The following is a 16959-nucleotide window of genomic DNA, read 5'->3' as shown; positions in this document are numbered from 1 at the left end:
GTCAACTAGACTAAAGCTGTTCCAAGATGCATTCTTTTAACCGTTGGACAATAGGCTGTTCCAAAGGCTTTTGTTGTTTCTTCTTTGCTTGGGACCACGAAAAACATCTTCTATATGTTATCTTCGTGGATCTAAAGCCTTAATCTCTTGAAGAACACTTGTTTAAGTGATTCTACAAGGAGTTTTGTTGTTAAACCTTTGGAGAAACTAATTTTCCATAAGGTCCATTGTGTTTCAGCCATTAAAGCACCAAAAGAGATTGTCTTCTTGGATGTTCTTGGCTGTCAAAGCTTCTTTCAACTCAAGAAAACAGAGTTAAACTCTGTCCATAAGAACTCTTGAGCAGATTCTCTATTCTACTCTCCATTCATCTTATACTACCGCCAATACTCTCCCTTATACTCTCACTTTCTATTCTCCATATATACTCTTATTAATTCTCTAAATTCTCTATTTAATTTCAGTATTATTCTCTATACTCTAATCTCTAACAATCTCTTGTTTAGAATCTGTTCCATTGATTTTTGGTTTCAGTTTCAGCACTGAAGATTGTGTGGAGCTCGCTCACTATCTCAAGGAGAAGAAGTGGCGAGGTTGAAGGCTACAAGATAGCCATGAGGAGAGCGCAGCACAATGCCTGGAGTTAGAACCAAGGGCCACCAAGTCTTTGTTAAGCTGGTGGAAGGTGATGAATCAGTCCAAGAGCATGTGTGTTAGTGCCAAGTTGTTGATCGGATGTGCACAATGGTCTTTAGGAAAGGTGATGCACAAGGTTTCAACTGTTGATTGGATGTGCACAAGAACGGTGATGCACAAGGCTTCAACTGAGGTGATGAGGTTTCAGCCCATCATCAAGTAAAGGTTACGGGGGAGATCAAGTGACTTCAGACCGTACCTCACAGATTCTGCTCGGCCACAAGCAAAAGTCTTTACTTAAAGCTCAGCCGAAGCGTCTCAAAGATTGACTCGGACGAAACCCTTCCACTGCGATTCGGCTTCCGCGTTCTTCATTAAAGTTCGAGACCACAGAGTCATCTTGCCAGTGGAAGTGGAATCATACCAATCCGAGCAGCCGTTCGAAAGTTATGTCCGATTCAGTGGGCATGTATCAGTCTGACAGATAAAACTGGCCGGGTTTAAAAACCATGGTTAGAGAAGCGGTCTCAAGGAGGAATTCCAAACCGCATCAGTGATCAACTCTCTCCTTCCTATCCATCAAAACACCATAAAGGCTGTGCTCTAAACCCTTCTCTATTTTAATTCATAAATTCATTACCTTAGCTTCTTTACTAGTCTTTACTCTTTAATATGTTCTCTTAAATTGTCACATTTTTAGAAATTTTCCTTGATATTCCTCATAGCAAACACTTATTCTTTTCTTCGTTATCACTTGTTTAAGGGGTAAAGGAGACTATGAGAGCCTCAAAGAAATTCTAAAGGCGCAAGGATGGAGATCATAAGGAATGTGCTAAAGGCAAGGTGGGCTAAGGAGTAGGAGCGGTTCAATTCATGAAGAGAAGGGAGCTAGTTCTTTGCAAACCAAGGTCAGGGGACATCATGGATAGTGGAGTCTATACTCTTTTTCCCTTAACAAAGTTTTATCCCAAGAGGTTTTCTTTGTTGAGGTTTTTAATGAGGTAGATGACACTAGTCCACCCTTGATCTTTGGTCCCCATGGTGTCCCACCGATCAAGCGTGCGGGGGAGTATTAGAATGTACCAAGGAGGAGAGAGGAGAGGCCGGTAAGGCCGAACCTTGGAAGAAGAGAAGAAAGGCCGGAAAGGCCATGTAAAGGCCGGTAAGGCCATGTCCGTGTCCGTGAGCGACCATGTACCGTGTCCGGTACCATGTACCGTGTCCGTGAACGGACCCATGTCCGGAGAGCGGCCAGTTAGGCCGTGAACACATTGAAGAGCAGGCCCGTCCGTACAGGCCCGTCCGTACAGGCCCGTCCGTACAGGCCCGTCCGTACAGGCCCGTCCGTACTATTAGTATATATGAAGGAGAAGAGAGAGTGAGGCCGGTGAGGCCGAGCTGCACAAGGAAGAAGAGAGTGGCCGGTAAGGCTGCTAGTACAAGAAGTGTGGCCGGTAAGGCCATGAGTGGTGTGGGAGCGGCCAGTAAGGCCGTGAGCACAATAAGAGTGGCCAATAAGGCCATGTGGGCCGTGAGAAAAATGAGAGTGGTCAGCAAGGCCATAAGAGCAATGTGAGAAGAATTGTGAAGTAAAGGCCTTATAAGAAGAAGAGGCCCAAGAAGAAGTTAAATGTCTCACAAAGGGAAAAGAAGGGAAGGAAGGAAGCATGTGAGACCTTGGTTGGTGAAGAATGAGACAACCAAGGGAAGGAGCTGTCCCTGTCACCATACACCCACTTGTGCACCAACGGCTATATGTCACTCTCACCTCTCATTTATCTCAAACGGCCATATACATTTGTTCTCCTATATTAAGCATTGTAATCTCTCATTTTGGAACACATCACAATATTATTAAAAGAAGAGAAACCGTTTTCCCTCTCTACTTGTGTTCTTGTTCATATCAACAATGTAGAGTGTTTAGGAGATTAGCGGTTAGAGGCTGCCCTTAAGGCAGCCTATTCTCTTCTCAAATCCACCTAAACTCTTCTTATTTACTGCTTTACTTAGCCTAGATTACTGATTCTTAATCCTCCTTCTCCTAAGTACACAAACTCTAAGTGTTGTGATACTAGAAGAGGATAAGTCTCAAACTAGTGCTTCTCCTAGTTAGGATCCGCTTACTCTCTAGTATTTGGGTTCTATCTAGCTTGTTTATGGGGAGTTCATCACAAGTTGATGTTCTCTCCTCCCCCTTGAGAATGAGTTAGTTTGTTGTGGGTAAAGGGGGATTCATTCACCAAGTGTTTGTCTACCCTCTCTTGTGAGCTTTGTCTCATAAATCCCTACACTAAGCAATGTTTTCTTGGTTTTAGCCTGTTTTGGGACAAAATGGGTATAAGTGGCTTTTAAACTCTCCACATCTATCTCAAACTCTTATAATTAGTTAGTTGCATTGGATTAAGACACATTTTAACCCCATAAACACTAACATAGCTCTTTACAGCTTCTAAGCAATGATTTCTTGGTTTTAGCCTGTTTTGGGACAAAATGGGTATACGTGGCTTTTAAACTCTCCACATCTATCTCAAACTCTTATATTTAGTTAGTTGCATTGGATTAAGACACATTTTAACCCCATAAACACTAACATAGCTGTTTACAGCTTCTAAGCAATGTTTTCTTGGTTTTAGCCTATTTTGGGACAAAAAGGGTATAAGTGGCTTTTAAACTCTCCACATCTATCTTAAACTCTTATAATTAGTTAGTTGCATTGGATTAAGACACATTTTAACCCCATAAACACAAACATAGCTATTTACAGCTACTAAGCAATGTTTTCTTGCTGTTAGCTTGTTTTGGGACAAAATGGATATAAGTGGCTTTTAAACTGTCCACATCTATCTCAAACTCTTATAATTAGATAGTTGCATTGGATTAAGACACATTTTAACCCCAGAAACACTAACCTAGCTGTTTACAGCTTCTAAGCAATGTTTTCTGGGTTTTAGCCTATTTTGGGACAAAAAGGGTATAAGTGGCTTTTAAACTCTCCACATCTATCTTAAACTCTTATAATTAGTTAGTTGCATTGGATTAAGACACATTTTACCCCCATAAACACTAACATAGCTGTTTACAGCTTCTAAGCAATGTTTTCTTGGTTTTAGCCTGTTTTGGGACAAAATGGGTATAAGTGGCTTTTAAACTCTCCACATCTATCTCAAACTCTTATATTTAGTTAGTTGCATTGGATTAATACACATTTTAACCCCATAAACAGTAACATAGCTGTTTACAGCTACTAAGCAATGTTTTCTTGGTTTTAGCCTCTATTGGGACAAAATGGGAATAAGTGACTTTTAAACTCTCCACATCTATCTCAAACTCTTGTAATTAGTTAGTTACATTGGATTAAGACACATTTTAACCCCATAAACACTAACATAGCTGTTTACAGCTTCTAAGCAATGATTTCTTGGTTTTAGCCTGTTTTGGGACAAAATGGGTATAAGTGGCTTTTAAACTCTCCACATCTATCTCAAACTCTTATAATTAGTTAGTTGCATTGGATTAAGACACATTTTAACCCCATAAACACTAACATAGCTGTTTACAGCTACTAAGCAATTTTTTCTTGGTTTTAGCCTGTTTTGGGACAAAATGGGTATAAGTGGCTTTTAAACTCTCCACATCTATCTCAAACTCTTATAATTAGTTAGTTGCATTGGATTAAGACACATTTTACCCCCATAAACACTAACATAGCTGTTTACAGCTTCTAAGCAATGTTTTCTTGGTTTTAGCCTGTTTTGGGACAAAATGGGTATAAGTGGCTTTTAAACTCTCCACATCTATCTCAAACTCTTATATTTAGTTAGTTGCATTGGATTAATACACATTTTAACCCCATAAACACTAACATAGCTGTTTACAGCTACTAAGCAATGTTTTCTTGGTTTTAGCCTCTATTGGGACAAAATGGGAATAAGTGACTTTTAAACTCTCCACATCTATCTCAAACTCTTATATTTAGTTAGTTGCATTGGATTAATACACATTTTAACCCCATAAACACTAACATAGCTGTTTACAGCTACTAAGCAATGTTTTCTTGGTTTTAGCCTCTATTGGGACAAAATGGGAATAAGTGACTTTTAAACTCTCCACATCTATCTCAAACTCTTGTAATTAGTTAGTTACATTGGATTAAGACACATTTTAACCCCATAAACACTAACATAGCTGTTTACAGCTTCTAAGCAATGATTTCTTGGTTTTAGCCTGTTTTGGGACAAAATGGGTATAAGTGGCTTTTAAACTCTCCACATCTATCTCAAACTCTTATAATTAGTTAGTTGCATTGGATTAAGACACATTTTAACCCCATAAACACTAACATAGCTGTTTACAGCTACTAAGCAATTTTTTCTTGGTTTTAGCCTGTTTTGGGACAAAATGGGTATAAGTGGCTTTTAAACTCTCCACATCTATCTCAAACTCTTATAATTAGTTAGTTGCATTGGATTAAGACACATTTTACCCCCATAAACACTAACATAGCTGTTTACAGCTTCTAAGCAATGTTTTCTTGGTTTTAGCCTGTTTTGGGACAAAATGGGTATAAGTGGCTTTTAAACTCTCCACATCTATCTCAAACTCTTATAATTAGTTAGTTGCATTGGATTAAGACACATTTTACCCCCATAAACACTAACATAGCTGTTTACAGCTTCTAAGCAATGTTTTCTTGGTTTTAGCCTGTTTTGGGACAAAATGGGTATAAGTGGCTTTTAAACTCTCCACATCTATCTCAAACTCTTATATTTAGTTAGTTGCATTGGATTAATACACATTTTAACCCCATAAACACTAACATAGCTGTTTACAGCTACTAAGCAATGTTTTCTTGGTTTTAGCCTCTATTGGGACAAAATGGGAATAAGTGACTTTTAAACTCTCCACATCTATCTCAAACTCTTATAATTAGTTAGTTGCATTGGATTAAGACACATTTTAACCCCATAAACACTAACATAGCTGTTTACAGCTTCTAAGCAATGTTTTCTTGGTTTTAGCCTGTTTTGGGACAAAATGGGTATAAGTGGCTTTTAAACTCTCCACATCTATCTTAAACTCTTATAATTAGTTAGTTGCATTGGATTAAGACACATTTTAACCCCATAAACACTAACATAGCTGTTTACAGCTTCTAAGCAATGTTTTCTTGGTTTTAGCCTGTTTTGGGACAAAATGGGTATAAGTGGCTTTTAAACTCTCCACATCTATCTCAAACTCTTATAATTAGTTAGTTGCATTGGATTAAGACACATTTTAACCCCATAAACACTAACATAGCTGTTTACAGCTTCTAAGCATTGTTTTCTTGGTTTTAGCCTGTTTTGGGACAAAAAGGGTATAAGTGGCTTTTAAACCCTCCACATCTATCTTAAACTCTTATAATTAGTTAGTTGCATTGGATTAAGACACATTTTAACCCCATAAACACTAACATAGCTGTTTACAGCTTCTAAGCAATGTTTTCTTGGTGTTAGCCTGTTTTGGGACAAAATGGGTATAAGTGGCTTTTAAACTCTCCACATCTATCTCAAACTCTTATAATTAGTTAATTGCATTTGATTAAGACACATTTTAACCCCAGAAACACTAACATAGCTGTTTACAGCTTCTAAGCAATGTTTTCTTGGTTTTAGCCTGTTTTGGGACAAAATGGGTATAAGTGGCTTTTAAACTCTCCACATCTATCTCAAACTCTTATAATTAGTTAGTTGCATTGGATTAAGACACATTTTAACCCCATAAACACTAACATAGCTCTTTACAGCTTCTAAGCAATGATTTCTTGGTTTTAGCCTGTTTTGGGACAAAATGGGTATAAGTGGCTTTTAAACTCTCCACATCTATCTCAAACTCTTATATTTAGTTAGTTGCATTGGATTAAGACACATTTTAACCCCATAAACACTAACATAGCTGTTTACAGCTTCTAAGCAATGTTTTCTTGGTTTTAGCCTATTTTGGGACAAAAAGGGTATAAGTGGCTTTTAAACTCTCCACATCTATCTTAAACTCTTATAATTAGTTAGTTGCATTGGATTAAGACACATTTTAACCCCATAAACACAAACATAGCTATTTACAGCTACTAAGCAATGTTTTCTTGCTGTTAGCTTGTTTTGGGACAAAATGGATATAAGTGGCTTTTAAACTGTCCACATCTATCTCAATGATACTAAGATTTTTTTATGTCTCCTAGTAGGTTCAATTAACCTTATGTAGTTGTAGTACTTAAGGTGTCAATCCAGTTGGGAATGTTTACTATCACTCAAGATGCAATCAAGCTATCACAAGTCAAGCCAATTCGAAGAATGTTTTTATCTAACAGTCCTAGAATGATCAAAATGCAAAACGGAAATGAGTCACAGAACTAGAAACAAGAATGCATGACGAGAAGCGAAAGTGAATAAAAACGTAAAAGATTCTAAGCATGAACAAACGAAACAGTTCCAGGAATGTAATAAAAATCAGAAAGAAAGAAGTCCTAAGGATGGGGTAATTGATGTCGGTGGAGTATCCTAGTCTAAGGAGTGTTTAACATACCATAAGCAAAGTATCCCTAAACAATGAACATCACAACTTAGCTAATCCAATCTCTTGGCAAAAGCTACTCAGACGCAACCACTTCCATACCTAGCTCTCGCTAGAGAAACGTGGTCGAGCAGGCATGACAGACAAGTTCATTCGTGTCAACAAACATCCTAGACAACTAATCTCTTAGGCTAGGAACGTAAGTCTCTGGCACTAGTTGGTCAGACATTTCATCAAACACCTTTTGGGTGCGGAAATGTCTCGAACCTAGTTCCAATTGATCAGAGAGAAACAAGTAATTCTAACTCTAGTCCAGAAGGGAATTTTACAATCAAAGCTTAAACACTCTACATCCTAAGATCCTCCACCTAATCTATCCCATCCTCAGGAACTACCACACTACTCAGATCCGAAAATCATAGTCAAGGATGCAAACACAGAAATCATTGAATCAAGCATAATAAGATAGATAAAAATAAGATTAACAACTTTGTAGAAGGAATCAAATGGAAAATCTCAATAAATCTCAACGATATCGGAATACAAGTCTGAGAACGTGTTTTGGATGCTAGGTTAAAAACCTTCTGGGAACGAAAACGAGATTAAAAGATAAGATGTCTCTGCAAAGACTTAACAAAATGTATATATAGTAGTCCAACATGGAAAGCCCTAAAACTTAAAACGACAAGGTAAAGCGTCGGTTCGGTAATCTCCTGAAGCATGTGAAACCAAACGTCTTTCTTCCCGACATGTGCGATCAAGTCCATGTGCGTCGAATGGAATCCAATGTCATCATAGCTCGGATGGAAGGCTGAGGAGCATGGCTTGGACGGATAGCTCGGACGGAACGGAGATGGTGACAATGGCTCGGACGAGACGGAGATGGTGACCATGGCTCGGACGAGAATGAAGATGGTGACCATGGCTTGGACGAAACGAAGATGGTGACCATGGCTCGGACGAGAATGAAGATGGTGACCATGGCTCGGACGAGAATGAAGATGGTGACCATGGCTCGGACGAAACGAAGATGGTGACCATGGCTCGGACGAGAATGAAGATGGTGACAATGGCTCGGACAAAACGGAGATGGTGACCATGGCTCGGACGAAACGCAGATGGTGACCATGGCTCGGACGAGAACGGCTTCCAATGTTTCCTAAATACCTGAAATACTCCAAGATGCACAATGTATGCAAGGATGATGCAAGAGCTACCTAGACGTGCAAAGTGTATAGAAAGAACTAAAAAATGATGCAAACCAATGAGTTATCCTAGCTAAATGCATGATAAAAATAGGCTAAGGAGAGACAAAGTATAGACATATCAACTCCCCCAAACTTACTCTTTGCTTGCCCTCAAGCAAACAATCAAGAATAGAGTATGGAGAAGAGGTGTGAAGATGGGGTCTCAGAACCTAAAACATGCTAAATAAAATAGTTAGAATCAATGTCCTTGTTTTTAGTTCTATGATGCATGGTGAAGGAACTCTATATTTTTTCTACACATGCAATCCTATCAATCATTCCCTTTAACATTCATTGACAGAGAACCGTGAATCAAGCTAAGCAATGTCGTTGAACTCATTTGGCTAGGGTGAAGGGTTGGAGATTTAGATGGTCTCCTTCTCGAGCGGTTTCATCAATACATGACAAGGTTCTCTCACAAAAATGAGTTGAGCTTAAGAGAAGGCTAAAGGTTGAAACCAACTGATACATACAAGAGCAGCGTCCTGTCTACCCAAAGAACATTCCAAACGGAAGTTGGTCCTATCTCTACCCTTCATCAGAAACATCATCTCAAACCCATTCTTTCACTCTTTATACTTGGTCTTAGGAGAAGTTAACTTATTATCATTCTAGCAGATTGGGTGATCTTTATTATCACTATGGTTCTTTTTCTTTTCTTCTAAGGACTCTAGACATCATAAGCATTTTTACTTTCTTTTCTTTGTCTAATCTTTTCGTTTTATGCCCAGAACCAATAACTCATTGTTTTGCTCAACCCAAATCCTTTACTAGACTTGTAAACCTTGAAAACACATCCTCCTCCTAAAGACTTTCTCCCTTTTACTTTCTTTTTACACTTCACTCTTCTGCACAAATCTATACCCAATACCCAAAATCGAGTTCTCACCTAGTCCTACTAGTCCGGATAACGCGAACTAGAACTACACAGGATCCTACTCTTGTCGGTTAGAACCTAACACTTTCTAACAAGCTCAACTCGGAAAAAGACCTGACACTCAAAAATACAATTGGCTTGGAAGAACGGTTGGTTAAGGGTGCGGGGAACTGTTCCAAAGATGGGAATCAGCTACTTGGATTGACAAGGGTGGTAAAAATGTGAAAGACAATCCAAGTATGTATATGGTATCCATGAGTTCAACTTCAATGCATAACAGGATAATTGCAAGTCAGGATTAGGTTCAAGTAGATAGGGAATGATATCAATTCGAAACATGCTTCAATCTTAACTTTTCAGGTTCAATCAACAAGCATCAAAGAACTAAGAACAAGGGCCTTGATCCTATCCTATTGAATCCAGCATGCTAACAAGGTTACAATCATCATAAACCCCTATGCTAAATGCAACAACCCTATATGAATAAACCTAGACTCAATCCTAATATGCAATTGCAAACTACATGAACACTCTGTTTTTGTGGAAATTTTCGAAAATTTTTTTTTTCAAATTTTTTTATGGTTTTTCTATGCAAATAGATGGATGCAGACTCAAACATGATATGATGCAAAGATTTGAAATAAGAATCACAAAACACGACATTAGATACATCATCTCAAACCCTCCCCCAAACTTAAAATACACAGTCTCCTGTGTAAGAAAAATTTGCTGGAGGATTTAAGAATCACAATACAAACAATGCAGAAATGAAATGGTATATACAAAGGAAGGTAGGAGTACCTCAGTAGTAGAAAAAGGAGTCCGTGTTCGCCCAAGGAGGAGCGTGAAACTGACTCTGTCCTTCGCCTTGTTCGGGATCCGCGGATGTGACATCAGCTGGTTGGTCGACTTGCTGCTCAACCGCTTGCGTGCCCTGATGATCACCTTGAGCTTCAACTCGCCGCTCAACCTCAACCTCATGCTCATCTCGAGCTGCAGAACAACGCACTGATCGGTGACTAGAAGAGGCTCTGGAATCTCGCGAACCGCGTCTCCTTCTCTCCCTGGACTCATGTGATGAGTAGCGTGAAGGAGCGGGTGAAGGCGGACGCTCCCGTGACACATATGAAGATTGACGTGCTAGGGAGGGAACCGGAGAGAGTGTTCTCTGACGAGTTGGCTCGCTGGAGACTTTGTGTGTGGCTCGAGAGAGGGGCTCGATCGGGTGTTGGCTTGAGTGGATCGAGTGTGGTAGTTGGAGCATGTGCGGAGTGAAATTGGCTCGAGCGTGACAGCGGAGGCATGGCTCGAACGAGTGCAGAGTGATGAACCTCTCAGGATGGGTCGAGTCTGATTCCACGCTGTCGGTTGAACCTTGTTCGAGTCGATGATGGTTGAGAACGCACAGTGGTGGTTGAACTCTGCAACACCTCTTCTTCATTATCCCAAACCTCTTCCTTAATTTCCTTGGAGGAGAACTTCTCATTGTACCTTGGAGCTTCTTGATTTTCCCACTCATCTTCTTCACCATAGCTGTTAACTCTTTCACTGAATCCCTTAGAATCTGAGTATTTTGTAGTTCATACAAACTGTTAAGCGCGGGAGGACGTGACTCTTGCGGTTGGTGAGGTTTAGGAAGCAGGTCTTGACGCTTAGGGAGGGTAACGACTGCACTCGATTTGGAGAATGGTCGAGTGACACTTTGAGTTTTCTCTTTGGTTACCAAAACCTCAGTTTCTGCCTCATTCACATCCTCAAAGATGTCAAACCCAGATTTTTGATCTTTCTCTTCAATCACAAAGGTATGTCCATCAATAGTTGGTTTCTTCCTAGAATCCCTGATATCAAACTTCATCGTGAAGTTTTTACCCAGATTGAGATCAATCATCCCATTCTTGACATCAATGACTGCGCCAACTGTAGCTAAGAAAGGTCTTCCTAGGATTAGTGGATCTTTAGGCTCTTCATCCATTCCTAGCACTACAAAGTCAGTAGGAATCTCAGCTTGTCCAATTTTGATGGGCAAGTTCTTTAATAGACCATGAGGCAATCTAGTAGTCCTATCAGCCAATATTAAGCGGAGGTTGCATGACTTGTATTCGTTGAATCCTAGCCTCTGAGCTACAGACAGTGGCATGAGGCTTACTGAAGCACCAAGATCACATAGGCACTTTTTGAAGGCCAATGGACCTAGAGAACAAGGCAAGGTGAAAGAACCAGGGTCCTCTAGCTTCTTTGGGATAATCATCTTCTGAATGACAGCCTTGCATTCATGAATAACCCCACCTATGTCATGCCCTACCCTCTCATCTTCCAGAGCCTTAGCTTGAGCTCCTTTAGCTATCTCCTCCTTCTCTTTGGTCTTTTCGGTTACCAAGTCAGTTAAAAACTTTTGATATTGAGGCACAAGTGCAAATGCATCAAGCAAAGGCATCCTAAGTTCAATCTCCTTGACTTGGTTTTCGAACAGAGCTTTGTACTTCTCAGTAAGCTGCTTCTTAAACCTCACTGGAAATGGTAGTGGTGGCTTGTATGGTGGAGGAATGAATCTCACAGGTTTATCCTTGGGAGCAGTGGGTTCTTTAGTAGCTTCAGGATCAGATTGTTTTGCTGACTCAATTGGATCCTTGAGCACCTCGACAGGATCCTTTATCTCAATTTCATATTGAAGAAAATCCTCCCCATCTAAACTCTCAGTGTCCTCAGTGAGCCGTACATCTACAGCTTGGGTGGTGATGGCATGCATAGTAGCATAGTCCTTGGGGTTTTGAACTGCTTTTCCAGGTAGTTGGCCAGTTGTTGGGGTAGAAGTAGAAACAGTCTTACCTTCCATATACTTCATCTTGGAGTTAAGAGCTTCAAACTTGACATTCAGATCATTGTAAGAGAATTCCATCCGCTGACTGAGTTCAGCAAACTTCTTAGCAGTATCCAGAGAACCACTAGCTTGACCTTGAAGAAGTTGTTGTAGCATGTGCTTCATTTCTTGATCTGGACCTTGAGTAGGTTGAACTTGTTGAGGTGAAAATCCAGGTGGTGGTCCGGAAGGAGCGTGAGAACTTTGCTGGAATTGTTGCTTAGGCATGAATCCTTGATTGTAAGGAACAAAAGGCTTTTGCATACCTTGTTGTTGCTGCTGAGGAGGGTACACCTGATCTTGTGGATTTGCAACATTGGTGCTCCGGTAAGACGAATTGGGGTTCGTCTTGTAGGGGTTATAACCCTTGTTGTATCCACCTTGATTCTGGACGTAGTTGATTTCTTCAGACTGCTCACCCTTCCCATCCTGAACTTGAAAAGGGTCATCCTCAGATACAAAATGGACAGTCTGCTGCTGACTTAGCAAGAGGCGGTCAAGCTTGTCATTGACATTCTTAAGGTCCCTCTTGTACTTCTCCTCAGACCCAGCGTCGCCGCGAACTGTGCGGTCATAATCCTCATTGTAGTTGCCGTCAGACTGAGCGAGATTCTCAACCAGTTGCCATCCTTCCTCAACGTTTTTGTTCAAGAAATTACCGTTAGAAGCAGTATCAAGCAGCATGCGGATTTTTGGAAGTACACCACGGTATAGAGTGCTCAGCAGTGACTCGTTGCTGAAACCATGGTGTGGACACTGGCTGTGGTAACCCTTGAAACGCTCCCAGGCTTCACAGAACGATTCTGAGCTCTTCTGAGTGAAGCTGGAAATCTCATTCCTGAGACGTGCCGTTCTGGAGTTAGAGAAAAACTTGGCCAAGAATGCCTTCTTGCAGCCATCCCAGGTGGTGATTGAGCCCTTGGGAAGGTTTTTCTCCCATTGATGAGCCTTGTCTCCCAGGGAGAAAGGGAAGAGGCGCAACTTGTAACCATCCTCACTCACGCCGTTGATCTTGGTGAGACCACAAAGACGGTCGAACTCGTCCAAGTGGTCGAGTGGATCCTCCATAGGCAACCCGTGAAACTTGTTTCCTTGGATCATGGTAATCAGACCACTTTTGATCTCGAAGTTGTTGTTCGGCACGGCGGGAGGGACGATTCCAGCACGTTGAGTGTGAGTGTTCGGTGCATCCCCAGCACCAATGTTTCGCGGTCCCTGATGTGGTTCATGCTGTTGGTCCATAGTGACGTGTGCGAGATGCTCAACGGGTTGACGAGCTTGTCGTGGGCGTTGCAACCGGTTGATTTCGTCGATCACAGGAAGGAGATTCTGATGCCCTCTTGATCTGGTGTGCATGCAAGGTTGCAATCAACAGGTTCCTGAGATGCAAAACAAACAAGCAAACAACCAAAACAAGTCAGTACTCAGAATGATAAGTGTAACAGAACTTAATCTTGCAAAACTTGAAATCTCAAATGTAACAATACGAATCCCAAATGGCAACGGCGCCAAATTGATACTAAGATTTTTTTATGTCTCCTAGTAGGTTCAATTAACCTTATGTAGTTGTAGTACTTAAGGTGTCAATCCAGTTGGGAATGTTTACTATCACTCAAGATGCAATCAAGCTATCACAAGTCAAGCCAATTCGAAGAATGTTTTTATCTAACAGTCCTAGAATGATCAAAATGCAAAACGGAAATGAGTCACAGAACTAGAAACAAGAATGCATGACGAGAAGCGAAAGTGAATAAAAACGTAAAAGATTCTAAGCATGAACAAACGAAACAGTTCCAGGAATGTAATAAAAATCAGAAAGAAAGAAGTCCTAAGGATGGGGTAATTGATGTCGGTGGAGTATCCTAGTCTAAGGAGTGTTTAACATACCATAAGCAAAGTATCCCTAAACAATGAACATCACAACTTAGCTAATCCAATCTCTTGGCAAAAGCTACTCAGACGCAACCACTTCCATACCTAGCTCTCGCTAGAGAAACGTGGTCGAGCAGGCATGACAGACAAGTTCATTCGTGTCAACAAACATCCTAGACAACTAATCTCTTAGGCTAGGAACGTAAGTCTCTGGCACTAGTTGGTCAGACATTTCATCAAACACCTTTTGGGTGCGGAAATGTCTCGAACCTAGTTCCAATTGATCAGAGAGAAACAAGTAATTCTAACTCTAGTCCAGAAGGGAATTTTACAATCAAAGCTTAAACACTCTACATCCTAAGATCCTCCACCTAATCTATCCCATCCTCAGGAACTACCACACTACTCAGATCCGAAAATCATAGTCAAGGATGCAAACACAGAAATCATTGAATCAAGCATAATAAGATAGATAAAAATAAGATTAACAACTTTGTAGAAGGAATCAAATGGAAAATCTCAATAAATCTCAACGATATCGGAATACAAGTCTGAGAACGTGTTTTGGATGCTAGGTTAAAAACCTTCTGGGAACGAAAACGAGATTAAAAGATAAGATGTCTCTGCAAAGACTTAACAAAATGTATATATAGTAGTCCAACATGGAAAGCCCTAAAACTTAAAACGACAAGGTAAAGCGTCGGTTCGGTAATCTCCTGAAGCATGTGAAACCAAACGTCTTTCTTCCCGACATGTGCGATCAAGTCCATGTGCGTCGAATGGAATCCAATGTCATCATAGCTCGGATGGAAGGCTGAGGAGCATGGCTTGGACGGATAGCTCGGACGGAACGGAGATGGTGACAATGGCTCGGACGAGACGGAGATGGTGACCATGGCTCGGACGAGAATGAAGATGGTGACCATGGCTTGGACGAAACGAAGATGGTGACCATGGCTCGGACGAGAATGAAGATGGTGACCATGGCTCGGACGAGAATGAAGATGGTGACCATGGCTCGGACGAAACGAAGATGGTGACCATGGCTCGGACGAGAATGAAGATGGTGACAATGGCTCGGACAAAACGGAGATGGTGACCATGGCTCGGACGAAATGCAGATGGTGACCATGGCTCGGACGAGAACGGCTTCCAATGTTTCCTAAATACCTGAAATACTCCAAGATGCACAATGTATGCAAGGATGATGCAAGAGCTACCTAGACGTGCAAAGTGTATAGAAAGAACTAAAAAATGATGCAAACCAATGAGTTATCCTAGCTAAATGCATGATAAAAATAGGCTAAGGAGAGACAAAGTATAGACATATCACTCAAACTCTTATAATTAGATAGTTGCATTGGATTAAGACACATTTTAACCCCAGAAACACTAACCTAGCTGTTTACAGCTTCTAAGCAATGTTTTCTGGGTTTTAGCCTATTTTGGGACAAAAAGGGTATAAGTGGCTTTTAAACTCTCCACATCTATCTTAAACTCTTATAATTAGTTAGTTGCATTGGATTAAGACACATTTTACCCCCATAAACACTAACATAGCTGTTTACAGCTTCTAAGCAATGTTTTCTTGGTTTTAGCCTGTTTTGGGACAAAATGGGTATAAGTGGCTTTTAAACTCTCCACATCTATCTCAAACTCTTATATTTAGTTAGTTGCATTGGATTAATACACATTTTAACCCCATAAACACTAACATAGCTGTTTACAGCTACTAAGCAATGTTTTCTTGGTTTTAGCCTCTATTGGGACAAAATGGGAATAAGTGACTTTTAAACTCTCCACATCTATCTCAAACTCTTGTAATTAGTTAGTTACATTGGATTAAGACACATTTTAACCCCATAAACACTAACATAGCTGTTTACAGCTTCTAAGCAATGATTTCTTGGTTTTAGCCTGTTTTGGGACAAAATGGGTATAAGTGGCTTTTAAACTCTCCACATCTATCTCAAACTCTTATAATTAGTTAGTTGCATTGGATTAAGACACATTTTAACCCCATAAACACTAACATAGCTGTTTACAGCTTCTAAGCAATGTTTTCTTGGTTTTAGCCTGTTTTGGGACAAAATGGGTATAAGTGGCTTTTAAACTCTCCACATCTATCTTAAACTCTTAAAATTAGTTAGTTGCATTGGATTAAGACACATTTTAACCCCATAAACACTAACATAGCTGTTTACAGCTTCTAAGCAATGTTTTCTTGGTTTTAGCCTGTTTTGGGACAAAATGGGTATAAGTGGCTTTTAAACTCTCCACATCTATCTCAAACTCTTATAATTAGTTAGTTGCATTGGATTAAGACACATTTTAACCCCATAAACACTAACATAGCTGTTTACAGCTTCTAAGCAATGTTTTCTTGGTTTTAGCCTGTTTTGGGACAAAAAGGGTATAAGTGGCTTTTAAACTCTCCACATCTATCTTAAACTCTTATAATTAGTTAGTTGCATTGGATTAAGACACATTTTAACCCCATAAACACTAACATAGCTGTTTACAGCTTCTAAGCAATGTTTTCTTTGTGTTAGCCTGTTTTGGGATAAAATGGGTATAAGTGGTTTTTAAACTCTCCACATTCATCTCAAACTCTTATACTTAGTTAGTTGCATTAGATTAAGACACATTTTATCCCCATAAACACTAACATAGCTGTTTACAGCTACTAAGCAATGTTTTCTTGGTGTTAGCCTGTTTTGGGACAAAATGGGTATAAGTGGCTTTTAAACTCTCCACATCTATCTCAAACTCTTATAATTAGTTAATTGCATTTGATTAAGACACATTTTAACCCCAGAAACACTAACATAGCTGTTTACAGCTTCTAAGCAATGTTTTCTTGGTTTTAGCCTGTTTTGGGACAAAATGGGTATAAGTGGCTTTTAAACTCTCCACATCTA

General features: G+C 40.1%; 1 non-coding gene across 1 annotated transcript; it reads left to right on the top strand.

Annotated features, from left to right (window-relative positions):
• The first annotated feature begins 12905 nt into the window (after window positions 1-12905).
• LOC147938109 (small nucleolar RNA R71) lies at window positions 12906-13012 on the top strand. The gene has a single exon (XR_015567541.1). It is a non-coding gene; the product is annotated as a small nucleolar RNA R71 (small nucleolar RNA).
• Window positions 13013-16959: the final 3947 nt, after the last annotated feature.

This window comes from Camelina sativa, chromosome 9, assembly GCF_030686135.1.
Source record: "Camelina sativa cultivar CO46 ecotype springtype chromosome 9, ASM3068613v1".
Taxonomy (NCBI): domain Eukaryota; kingdom Viridiplantae; phylum Streptophyta; class Magnoliopsida; order Brassicales; family Brassicaceae; genus Camelina; species Camelina sativa.
Note: the sequence above shows the minus strand (reverse complement) of the source record. Positions and strands in the feature narration are given on the sequence as shown.